This window comes from Artemia sp. Qi Xiang Cuo, chromosome 3 (assembly GCF_049724085.1).
Source record: "Artemia sp. Qi Xiang Cuo chromosome 3, ASM4972408v1, whole genome shotgun sequence".
Classification (NCBI taxonomy): Eukaryota; Metazoa; Arthropoda; class Branchiopoda; order Anostraca; family Artemiidae; genus Artemia; species Artemia sp. Qi Xiang Cuo.
The window spans coordinates 49,781,756-49,794,796 of NC_142796.1; positions in this window are offsets into that span (position 1 = coordinate 49,781,756).

Consider the following 13,041-nt stretch of genomic DNA (forward strand, 5'->3'; position numbering starts at 1 on the left):
TAATCTCTTTCCCATTGCTCTCAACTTGAACAAGATCTTGACCACTTTCCAAGAGATAGGTTAGGAGTCGTGTTCGTATTTCAAAATATGAGTGGGGGCTTAGATTTACAAATTTAAATACAATTTAATACAATTCCTCCTTGTTTAATTGTGTTCCAGCAGCAGCAGCAGACTCTTGAGAAGATGATTCCTTTTTGCGATCAGCAGCAGCAGCAGCAGTGGGCTTCGACCGATAGGACCTGTGTTTGTCGTCTCGGCGAAGTGCATCTTAAAGTAAAAGTAGTTTTTTATCATCCTCAATAGTTGTATTTTCAAGGAATTAACTCGGATTGCCCTCAAAGTGTTACACAGGTGAGAGAGCTAGTTCTATTGGAGTTAACTTATTGGGTTTTGCCATTCTCTAGAGAAAACTGTTTACAAGTCCTGCAATTATTGGCAGTAAAAGTTTGAAAAAACTACCGCCCGCCTGAAGAAGTCGTTTCTTTTTAAAATTCTTTCCTTTCTTTTTAGAGGCCAATGGACGTACAATGGAGCGATGTTGCTTTGCCTGTTGCTTGACTAATTCTGGCAGTTGAACATTACCCTCGGTCAAATTTAAACAAAGTTCGGATATTTAATTAATGAAATCATTGTCATTACCGTGTTTGAGTATCGACTTTCTTAGTGGAGGTTTTGAACTACTTAGTACTGAAAACAGATGTCTATTTTCATGTAGTTTCTTCAGTGTCATGATAGCAACTAATAGGTCTTTTAGTGTTCACAGGGAGATATACTGTAATTTCATTGTCGAAAGCATCTGTAACTACGCGCAGATACTTGGGCGTATCTTAATTAGGATCCAATATTATATAGCCGTAGGGTTTATTAGTCGCGAGATTGTATGCCGACAGCAGAAATTTAGGAACACAAAGATGGATTTGCTTATTTAAGGTTATTAGCGAACGGAAATTACGGAGAACTCTCTGGGTGATTTAGTAGGTGTAGTTAAATGCAAGTTTTTGCATAAATTTGCTCTGATGAAGGAGGTTGTTTAGAACCAGAGGAACGGAAATCTGTTCATGATGAGAGTGAACAGTGAACAATTACAGCATTTTCTGGGACCATTGTTCAATAGATTCAGCCTGATCGTCAATGATCAGCCAAGAGTTTGGTTCAATAATGCTGAAAATATCAAATCCCTGTATGTATTGTATCGTCAGCAAACCCATGGTGGTGGCAGCAATCACTTTTATTTTATCGTATGACTCCTGCCAAATACTGTAACAATAGTAGATTTTTTGCGACTTTTCTACAAACATTTTATCGCAATTTTTATTTATTTTTTTTAAAGAGTTTTGTTTTGCCCGACATTGATGGCCTACACAGAAAAGATCTGAATGGTGTTTTAAATTGATACAATTTCCCTTCAACAGTTCACCTGGACAACTAACTGTAGACTATAATTGTCTAATGACTAAATAATTTCCCTACTACTTTTCTGTTCAAGAATAATAATAAGAAGAAGAAGACGAATAAAGAATCATATTTTCCTTTATTATATGCATATAAAAAAGTAACAATACATTGAAAAAAGCACATTAAACATAAAAAAAATACACTTCTTTTTAAATTTATTTATAAAAAAATACAAAATTTACATAGGCACACAGAGAAAAAACACTCAGATAAATACACTTTTTTTTGTTCATTTATAAAAAAAAAATACAACATTAGATTAAAGAACTTGAAAAAAAATATAACTTTTTTTGTAATTAAACATTTACAAAAAAAATCTGCTCTAAGTAAAAAAAAAGATAACTTTGGTAGTGGCGGTGCGCCCCTCCGCTGGCGGCCGGCCCCTCCCCCCCCGGGCCGGGATTCCCCCCCCCCCCCAAAGGCCACGAGGCTCCCCCCAAAGGTTCTTAGGAAAAAATTTACTGGACTTTATTCAAACCAAGACTTTCCCTATGGATAACACATTCGGCCCGGTCTGAAGTTAAATAGTGACCAAGGGGGAGGGTGTTCACACCGTCTTGACAAACATAGACCTTGTCGGAGATGGTATTCATGGCAATTTTTTCTACATTTGCAATAAAGTTCCTGTATTTGAGAGAACGAATTGCCAGCAATTTGGCTTGTGGAATTCTATTTTGAACAATACAATTCCTATAGATGTCCATGTTGAAATTCTTATCCACATAGCGCGTGGGTACTCCTTTGCAACGTTTCTTGATTTCCTCGTCGTCTGTCTGTATAAAGTACACCTTCGGACTTACAAACATACCACTGGAAATCATGTCGCTTCCCGTTTCTGATTTAAAAAATAAAAGCTGATTTGGTGCCCGACGTTTCACTAGCTCTGGGTAAAGACCACCCCAATTGGTGTAGTCCATCCATGAGCTGATAATTACACCGTGCGCCAAATCATCAATTAGATTTGTGGTTTTTACTTTTAATAGTCGAGAATCTGTGTCCCCGCAGTAGACCTCTACATGCCTCATTTCCGGCCACTGTACCCTAGCCACATTGTAGTAGAATTCCTACAAGAGCTTTTTAGAGATCTCCGAGATAGCGCTGACTGCAGCAATATTTTTTATTCAGGACAATGCGTCTTTTTTTCCTATTCAACAGTACCATGTCCGGGCCGATGATCGTGAAGTAAGTGTAATTTGGATCGGCAATAATTTTAGCACATTGTTCAGGATCGGTCACGACGTCACAACGATTCCTATTCCAAATACGCTCACATATTTTGCTGAAAGCCGAATTCAAAATGAGTTTATAAATTTCATTTTCAGCTTTCGTCTGCGCTTCAGAATGTTTGTTGACAAAAGTGTCAACAAACGTTTTCAGATAGGGTTTTTGACTAAACTGGAGTGCTCTGTGAACCTTTGTGACGTTGAAACCGTTGTTGCACATCCATTTTAAAGCTACATTATGTACAACTATATTTTTTTCGGCAGAAGATCAGCAATAAGTTTTTGTTTTGAAGGTGACCAATGCAATCCGTCCACCTCGACTAAACGCCTATTGCGAGGACTCAAAGAGTCCTTAGTCACAGGTCTATTGATGCACGGGAAAACAAAATCCTTTACGGAATAATGAAGTTTGACTGGTATCTCCCCATCAATTTAAAAAAACCACCCCCCTAGTCCTGTCTCTTCAACACCACTGTTAAGGTTGGAGACATGGGGAGCTCCAGGTTCAATGAGCCATTTATAGTAGTCACACGGCAGCGGATAATTGGTCCTTACCAAGGGGTCGAAAGAATTCAAGTCGAGGAAAACCGCATCCGAATTTGTCCCAGTCTTCTTTCCTGTTGGATTATTTTCCAAGATACAATCCTCGTAAAAAACAAAACCACCCCTCATTGACCTTCCGATGAAAAGATGCTGATCAATGTCTGTGATTAACCCATTTTTTTTCCCACTAATTTTTAGAATGAGGTCCATCACTAGATGAAGAGATGAAAAATAATAGCCCAAATCAAGATTAAATTCCTCATAGATTTTGTTAATATTTTTACACATAATGTCTAACAGAGTTAACACGTCACTCGACAAATACAGCTTGCAGTAGTCAAACCAATTTTTACACCCTCCCTCTGCTCAAACTTTTTTAGCAAAACTGTGTTCATCGAAGGGTGCAACTACGATCGTGAAGACTGTCGTAAAACGATTCAATCGAAGGAATAGGTTCCTCGACGAATCTCGACATGGAAAAATAGCAATCGTAAGGATATTTGCCCATGACCGTCAGGAAATCATATATTTCATTTGAAAATTGTTGCTTGAGAAAAGGGAATGCTTTGCAACCGTCGTCGGTCTTCTGCACCTGAATTAATTCGCTCAACGATTTAGGGAAAAACTGTATGAATCTAAAGAGCGAATTGTATTCGTGTATTTAATGTCGGCTTCAAGAAATCTCCAAATAAATTCCAAAACAAGCTACTTTTTCGATGATTTTGGCGTGATATATTAGGTAAAGCTGTCTATCACCCATGCATCATCATTCGCTGATTCGTATCTTTGAAGATGTGGCAATGCTGGAAGCACAGACTTCAGATTGTAGTTAGAGTTAAGCATAGAGATCAGAAGAAAAAGTTGCAGCATAATTTTTAAATTACATGAACTGTGAGCCCACCCCCGAAATTTAATTTTTACTGTTGAAATGGGGTCAATAAGGTGGTCGTTATCCAGGACCGCGGCTTTTGGGGCAAGAGCACCCCTACAGACCCAGCAAATCATCCCCTTTTCTAGTGCCAGTTGCTCTTTATCTGACAATGTCATCGGGTAGGTGGTATGACGTAATCGTGAAACTTCGCCATCCGCTGTTTTCGTTACGTATACTGAAAGGTTTTCAATACTACTCACCTCGTCCATAGCCAAAAAAAACTCTTCTAACTGCATTTTATTGTTAGAATCGTGATAAGCATTTGCATAAGAAGACGCGACTAGTTTTTATTCCTTGACTATATTTGGCCTTGATGGGTCCGATGCATTAACCAGTCTGGTTTCACAGTCTAAACATATCTCATCAGCATGTAGCAGGGATTTTTGAAAAATTTTTAATTGTAAAGTATCTTTGCCTTCTGCCGGCATTTCTATTCTTCGATTCCCATGAATTTTGCAATGGTTCATGTGATCTGAAAATGTTCGCTCAGATGTGAATGGGGAAAGGCACATGGGGCAATAGAAACGTTCCCTTTTCCAAAGGCCTTGAGATAGGAGTCGACTTATTGCAGTAACGGGAAAAAAATGACCATAGGAATTTACATCTTTGGGAGGTTCGTAAATAATCCATACCCAATTTTTAACATTTTCCACCATCGATGTCCTCACAGAATATAAAACTCCTTTTTTATTTGGATTTTTCCCCATCTACAAATTCAGTGTCATACTGGAGAACAACCATCCCCACCCCAAGAATTTAATTTTCGTTTTCAAATATAATTATTTATTTAAAGGACACTGGATACATACACTCTATACAGCAAAAAACTAATTTAGGGATATTTTCTCCACCGTTTCGAGCAAGTCTGTCTAGATTTTTCATTTTTGAATGTTCTTCTAGTGTTTAATGGGCTGCTGCTAAATGCGTATTTAAAGCATTGCAGTCCCGTTTCAAATTTGAAACTCTGAACCCCTCCTGTAGCCGACAAATCTGGGTGGCATTTTATTTTTAGATTACCCGCTTCCCTTAAAATAATTTTTTTTTAAATCTACTGAGATTCAGATCCATGTGTTCAAAGTATAAAATTGTGGACCCACTTCCCCTCTCATTAAACGTGTCCAAAGTTGATATTAGTTTATTTACTCAGTTGAAAAAGTTGTCCTCAAATTCGTTTAGACCTGGGTAAAAAGTCTGGTTGCCAGTTGAAAAATGAAAATAAAAATATCCCCGGATGTTCCCTTTTGTAAATAAACTTTTTGATTCACTGATGCTTTAACTCCCCCTTGACCCCCCCATTTCTGAATCTGAATCTCAATTTGCGCTCGAATTCTGTCGATGTAGCGATGGAGAACATTCACAGGGTCAGTTAAAATAATGCTCCTGTCAACCACGTTTTCCTCGGGAGGGTTAAAATCTACCCTATATGTTTGTATGTGACTTAGAGCAGACTCTAACAAATAAAATTCACGTAATTCCGAGGACATAGCACTATTTTCATGTCCTGCGCCTGTTTGTACAGGACTCAATTCACTACTAGTAAAGTTATCGTTAAAAGTGTCCCCGGGAAAATTAGATCCTACAATTTGCATTGTTGCATCATTAAGCGGAAGGATGGGAGCTGGCAAAGAATTGTCAATACCCCCCGTCTGTTCAACTGCAGTGAATGGAGATGACACGAGCTCCCCTAGTACATATTCCAAGGTGTTTGGGGACAATTGATCAAGCCAGCCTGTATTGTCCCGTGACGTAATTTCTTTACGAGGACCCGGTTCACTTGCACTAGTAACATCGCCTAAATGTTCATTCATAGATCTATCTACCCAGTCCGAATCCTCCAGCATATCAATATCACAAGTTAAATCGTCTAGGCTAGCTATGTCCCCAAAACAAACATCGTTAAGGAAACCCCCTTGCCATTCCATATTATCTACAACTAATGTAGGTTCGTCTCTGAATTCCATTGGTGGTGACAGAATTGGCCCTGTAAATTCCGATGTTTCATCATCCAATAGCGATGCTATTTCATTAATCTGTAGAAAAAAGGTTTTATTTTTATGTGAAATAACCATTATTTTTATAAAGTTAATAAACTACGTAAATTTTTCATAGTCATTGTCCCTCCACCTGAACAATTAAAAGAAGAAAAAAAAAGTTACATTGCCATATCTGTTTCATAATGACAACTGAACATGTTAAAAATATATATTTTTTTAGTTAAGAAAATGAATTTTTATATATTTAATCTGGAAAATGAAGATATATAAAGCTAATGTTTTTATTCCAAAAAATTTTCAGAACAAAAATGCAAATTAGGCATCAACCTCTAGTGCCTGACCCTCTTGATTATAATTCTCAATAAAATCTGACCATCGTTCAACCGATGCAGTATTTTCTATGAAGAATTGCTCTTCAGCTTTAGTTAATGGGCATGAATCCCATACATTGGTTGCTGATGTTGGTGTAACTTTCTCGACAATCCAAATTTTCCTATGTCGGATGGCAACGGATTTGTTCGAAGTGCTAGACTCAGTTAACCTTGACATAAATTATTTTAAGAGAAGAACTTTTTTTTCTCCTTCCATATCAACAATTACTGTGCAATTAAAATCCTGGATGGTACCTTTTAGAGCTTCGGGGAGGATCTTTTGGGACCTGGAGCTTTTTTTGGGGTTAGTGGATTGAAGCCCCTCCTAAGTTGGGGGGTGGAGGACTTCACAACATTGTTTAAATAGAAATTGTTTATTATAACGAACCTAAAGTTTTAGCCTCAAATCCTTTCGAAAACATCTTCTAAATTATAACTAACTGTTTCGCCGAAATAATTGCCTTAAATGGCCAAAATGGTAATGTCCAAATAATGTTTTTTGACATCACTGCAATGACATATTTGGAAACTATTAAAAACCTTTTTCCTGTGTTAATATCTTATCGAAGATAAACATCCTGTTATTTGAAAACCACTTTATAACGAACGATTAATATTCAATTAATACCCATAAGATTAATATTAAACCTTCTTGATGGGATATTTGATAAGAACCGGATATGCACAAAGCTTAGTGCAGAAGATAACCCAGTTTCAGAATGATCGTTCAATTGTCAGGTATTAAATAATAGTTTTTTTTTGTTTTTTTTTGTTTATATAGAGATTGTTTAAAGAAATAATTGATTATTGCATTAGAAAATACTTTTCTTAAAAAAGAAATTACAGGAAAGGTTTTATAGAAAAATATGATAAGCTATTTGCTAGTTCAGTGTTAAAATTAATCTTTTATGTAATACTAATTCGGTTAATGGAAGAAAATTAAATTGCATTACTATAGAATAGTTTAGAAACAAATTTAAGTTTTACTCATCAAAAGTTATGCGCTTGAGAAAATTTATCTTATTTTTGAAAATACGGAAAGAAAAAAAAATATATACATTTACAAATTCTGGCTGCGCTTGTACATCTGAAGTCCCTGGCAAAGCATGAAGAGAATTGTTCCCTCGATCTTGATTGGATGAGATTGATACATTATGAGAATCTATCCATTTTCTCTTGAATTTTCTGCCAGGTTGCATAGAGGCCCCTGGCTGGTCCATCGAACTTGTATTGGTGCTAGCATATCTGATGACTGATGGTCTTGCAGCTTGCATCGATGTGATATCATTCAATTTTGCTCGTTTTTGCTGTGATGATTGATCAACAGCGTTCTAAAATAAAAATCATTTTCAGTTTTCAAACTATTTAGCTTACGGGAGAGTACTACCCCTTCAATATCAAACTCCCAAAAGTTGAAAAAATTACGGAATTTAATTAGCTAGCTCAATTCTTACTTATTCAGAATGAGGGAAGGGGGGGTTCAAAAGCATCTCCCCATAATATAATTTAATTCACAAAGTCAATTCTGATGTTTGTAGTGCTATAACTATTGGCACTTTAGAATGCTTGCTACTTTTTTAAAAATCAATATTTTTCGGCTCAAATATTCCTTCGTGTAAATGAACTCATTATACCGAACAACCTTGGGCTCCTAGTATGCTACCTAGGCTGGAATATGCTTTAAAAAATTAATAGTTTAATAAATACATCTTTTAAAATTTCACTTTGAAGGACGAAGATCACAAAAACAGGTTTCAATTTATGACAATGAACCAAGATATTACCCATTAAGCTTTGAAAAGTACTAAGAATTTTCTCCTAAAATAACATAGTTCAAATTTACCGGTGAATAAATTGTAAGTCCCACCTATATTCGCATCCTTAAGTTTAGACCTGAGGTCCGACGGCTTTACTCACCTTTAATTTGACCCTAAAAAGAATCTATTTGTCAAGGAGACCCTTGTCGCTATCCTTCAATATATATTATTAATAATTTCAGATAACGCATGTAAAAGCCTGTTTGGAAATTGCTGTATTGTTAAGAGGATTAGACACTGATACTTTTAGACTGGAAACTCTATTTTTTGATAATGTGAAAAGCCAAATTTTGAACGAAATAACTAAAACTAAAGAATTATGATCGTAACACAGACCTTTTATATCTTCCGAAACTAATATGCATATACTATTTTATTTTTTCATATACAACGAGCCAAAATTAAAGTGAACATGCCTCTCTTTTTTTGAATATTTACTAAAATTGAAATACATGGACTTTTTAATATTTAAAAGGAGCAAGCTTTTTAAAAGAGTTAACAACACGGTGAAAAAAAAAGCGTAAGGAAGAAATTTCTTCCTTAAATTAACGGCAAGACATTTTCTTTTTATTATAATAATGAGAAAAATTTTATTCACCAGAAGTGGCTTAGAATATTCCATATCTATGTAAATGATTGCCAAAATATTGATACTGGTGGAATGAATGAACTATTCAAACTGTAGAAAATCCTTATCTGAAACTTAAATATATACAAAAAAATATTTGATATATATTGGCAGCTAAACAAGACGCACCGGTTTTCTATAGCACAGGAAGGAACGTAAAGGCCCCAAATCCATTGGTACATGCTCTGGAAAGGTGCCATGGAATGTAAAGGCCCAGAAACTTATAGTTGACCCAGAAATTTGTCTGCTTGTCCCAGAAACATGTCTGGTTGGCCCGGAAACTTGTCTGGTAGGTTTTGTATAATTCCATATTCAATTGACAACAATAGCAATAATCAGTCTGGTAATCTGCCATGGAAAGGTGTCAGGGAACGTAAAGGCCGCAAATAATACAGGAAGGAACATAAAGTCCCCAAAATGGAACCTTGATTACTACTCACTGCTCCAACCATCTTTACTAATAATACTACCAAGGTAAGTGAAGCTGTCCACCTGATCAATCTTTTCATTACTCAACTTCACCTTTTCATCTTCACTTATTCCTAGCCTTAGTGACTTTGTCTTTTTAACATTAATTTTTAAACCTATTCTTGCACCCTGAACCCGCAAAACCTCTAAAACTTCATTCAATTTGCTCACACTTTCATCTAGGATGCTTAAATCATCAGCATAATCTAAGTCCAGGAGACTTTTTCCTCCCCATTTAATTCCGTAGTCTCCCATTGCCTTACCTGAGCTTCTTAAGACAGAGTCCATCAAAATAATCCATATAAAGGGGGATAGAACACAACCCAGCTCAACTCCTGATTCAATACAAAACCAGCTGCTTACCACATTTCCGACCTTAACCACAGTAGTGTTATTCTCGTACATAGCACTAATCACTTTAATGTATTTGTCTGGTATCAAACAGTTCGTGGTAACGAGCTGTAAGTAAGGAGTGACCCGGCTCAATAGTAACCAAAACTCTAAAAAACGGAATTTTGATACCAATAGTTACATCAAAAGAATCGAATTTTAATTTCGATTTAAAATATATAAGTTTCATCAAGTTTAATTTTACCTATCAAAACTTACGCGCCTGAGAAAATTTGGCTGATTTTCGAAAAAAGGGAGAAATACCCCCTAAAAGTAATAGAACCTTAATGAAAATCGCACCATCATATTCAGCGTATCAGAAAACCCTAATGTAGAGGTTTCAAGCTCCTATCTGCAAAAATGTGGAATTTTCTATATTTTGCCAGAAGAAAGATCACGGGTGCGTGTTTATTTGTTGTTTTCTTTTCCCAGGGGTGATCGTATCGACCCAATTGTCCTAGAATGTCGCGAGAGGGCTCATTGGAACGGAAATTAAAAGTTCTAGTGCCCTTTTTAAGTGACCGAAAAAATGGAGTGCGACTAGGCCCCCTCCCACGCTCATTTTTTTCCCAAAGTCACCCGATCAAAATTTTGAGATTGCCATTTTGTTCAGAATGGTCGAAAATATTATAACTATGTCTTTTAGGATGACTTAATCCCTCGAATCCCCCAGGAGGAGGGCTGAAAGTTATGAACTTTACCCAATGTTAACATATAGTATTGGTTATTGGGACCCGGCTCAATGGTAACCGAAACTCTAGAAAACGGTATTTTGATACAAACAGATACATAAAAAGAATCGGATTTTAATGCTGATTTCAAATATATAAGTTTCATCAAGTTTAATCTTACCCATCAAAAGTTACGTGCCTGAGAAAATTTGGCTGATTTTCGAAAAAGGGGGAAAGACCCCCTAAAAGTTATAGAACCTTAATGAAAATCACACCATCATATTTCGCGTATCAGAGAACCCTACTGTAGAGGTTTTAAGCACCTATCTACAAAAATGTGGAATTTTTTATTTTTTGCCAGAAGAAAGATCACCGGTGGTTTGTTTTTGTTTTGTTTTTCCCCAGGGGTGATCGTATCGACCCAGTGGTCCTAAAATATCGTGGGAGGGCTCATTGGAATGGAAATTAAAAGTTCTAGTGCCCTTTTTAAGTGACCAAAAAAATGAAGGGCAACTAGGCCCCCTCCCACGCTCATTTTTTTCCCAAAGTCACCTGATCAAAATTTTGAGATGGCCATTTTGTTTAGCATATTTGAAAATATTATAAGTATGTCTTTTAGGATGACCGAAGTTCCTGGGAGGAGGGCTGAAAGTTATGAACTTTACCCAATGTTAACATATAGTATTGGTTATTGGGAAGTATACAGTACAGACGTTTTTAGGGGAGATTTTTCCTGGTAGTGGGGGGGGGGTCGGGGTTATGTAGGAGGATCTTCCCATGAAGGAAGTTTTCATGGGGGAAGGGACATTGCTGTGAAGGGGACGCCGAACTTCCCAGCATTATTTAAAAAAAGATCAGAAATTAAATATAAAAAAACAAGTTTTTCAACTGCAACAGCAGCAACATCAAAACTTTAAACGAACAGAAAATATTACATATATGATTGGATTCACCCCCAAGTCAATACCTCACTCTTTAAGCCAGAGATTTTTAGTACTTTCATAAGAGCTATTTATTCTAATTAACGGCCTTTGTGATTAAGCGGTCATTCTTAAAGAATTGGAACAAAATTCGAACTTTTGCTTAAAGAGCAGGGTATTGACTAGGGGGCGAACCCCCTAATATAGGTATTAAAAATATATGAATATAGAAGTTCGTTAGGTAAGTTAATTCGTAAGTTACGTATATTTATTACTAATAAAAACGTTCGTAAATAAAATGAAACAAGTTTCGAGAAAGCTATTTAACCAAATAAAAGTAAATTAATATAAAAATTTTGTTTTAATTATTCATGTACTGTGAGCCAAGATCAAAACCTGCATTTATACAAAACCGTTCAAAAATTAAATAGAAAAACAAGTTTTTTTAACTGAAAGTAAGGAGCGACATTAATACTTAAAACGAACAGAAATTATTCCGTATATGAAAGGGGCTGTCCCCTCCTCAACGCCTTGCTCTTTACGCTAAAGTTTGATTTTCTCACAGCTCTATTTTTTTTAACAATAAAAAACTTTAGTATAAAGAGCGAGGCGTTGAGGAGGGGACAGCCCCTTTCATACACAGAATAATTTTTGTTCGTTTTAAGTTTTAAAGTTGCTTCTACTTTCAGTTAAAAAAACTTGTTTTTTTATTTAATACCATACAAGGATAAAACCTTTACTAAAGCACTTCTATCAACAGAATCGAACGCTTGCTCATAATAAATAAAACTGAGGACCAAAGGTGTTTGAAAATTCAGGCATTTCCAAATTATTAACGTAAGAGTGAAAATTAGGTCGACACATCCTCAACCTTTTCTAAAACCGCACTGTTCTTCTGTTAAAGCTTTGTCTAAGGTATCTCTTAGAGTAAAAAACTTAATATTAAAGTGTAATGAACAATTCATTGAAGCCAGAGCTACGCCGTGAAAACAAATACGGTCATCCTCATCGTCTTTCTTGTCATGTTTTGTAACTATAATTTTCCTAAAATCATTATACACGTCCCCTTCTCCAAAAATCGTATTCATAAGTTTCGGTAACTTATTTCAAACCTCAGAGCCACAATATTTAAGAAACTCATTTACCACGCTATCAGCACCTGGAGCCTTATTATTTTTTTAGTCCTTTTAGTACTGTCGGTAATTCCTCCTCACAAAACATATCTTCCTTCACATTCAAGGTATCACAAACTTTTTTATTTTCCTCTATATCTCTTCCTTCAACTCTATCTCGGTTAAGCAAATTCTCAAAATGTTTACTCCCTCTCAATTTGTTAACATGCCAGTACAATATTTTAATATTATGCCTTCTAGCTGCATCTTCCAGATCCTCGGCAATTTTATCCATGGCCTCTATTTCACACCTCCTTAGTTCATATTTTAATGCTTTCTCCACTTTCTTTACATTCATTTTGTTTTCATATGATCTGTCACTAAGGTAATTCTTGTACAAGTCCTTTCTCCTTTCTATCAAACATAAAGCCTTTTCACCAATATTCTTAGCTGCAGTTCTAGCTTTCTTCGCTAAGACACCTTCAGCAACTTCACAAATTATTTTTCTAAAATTATTC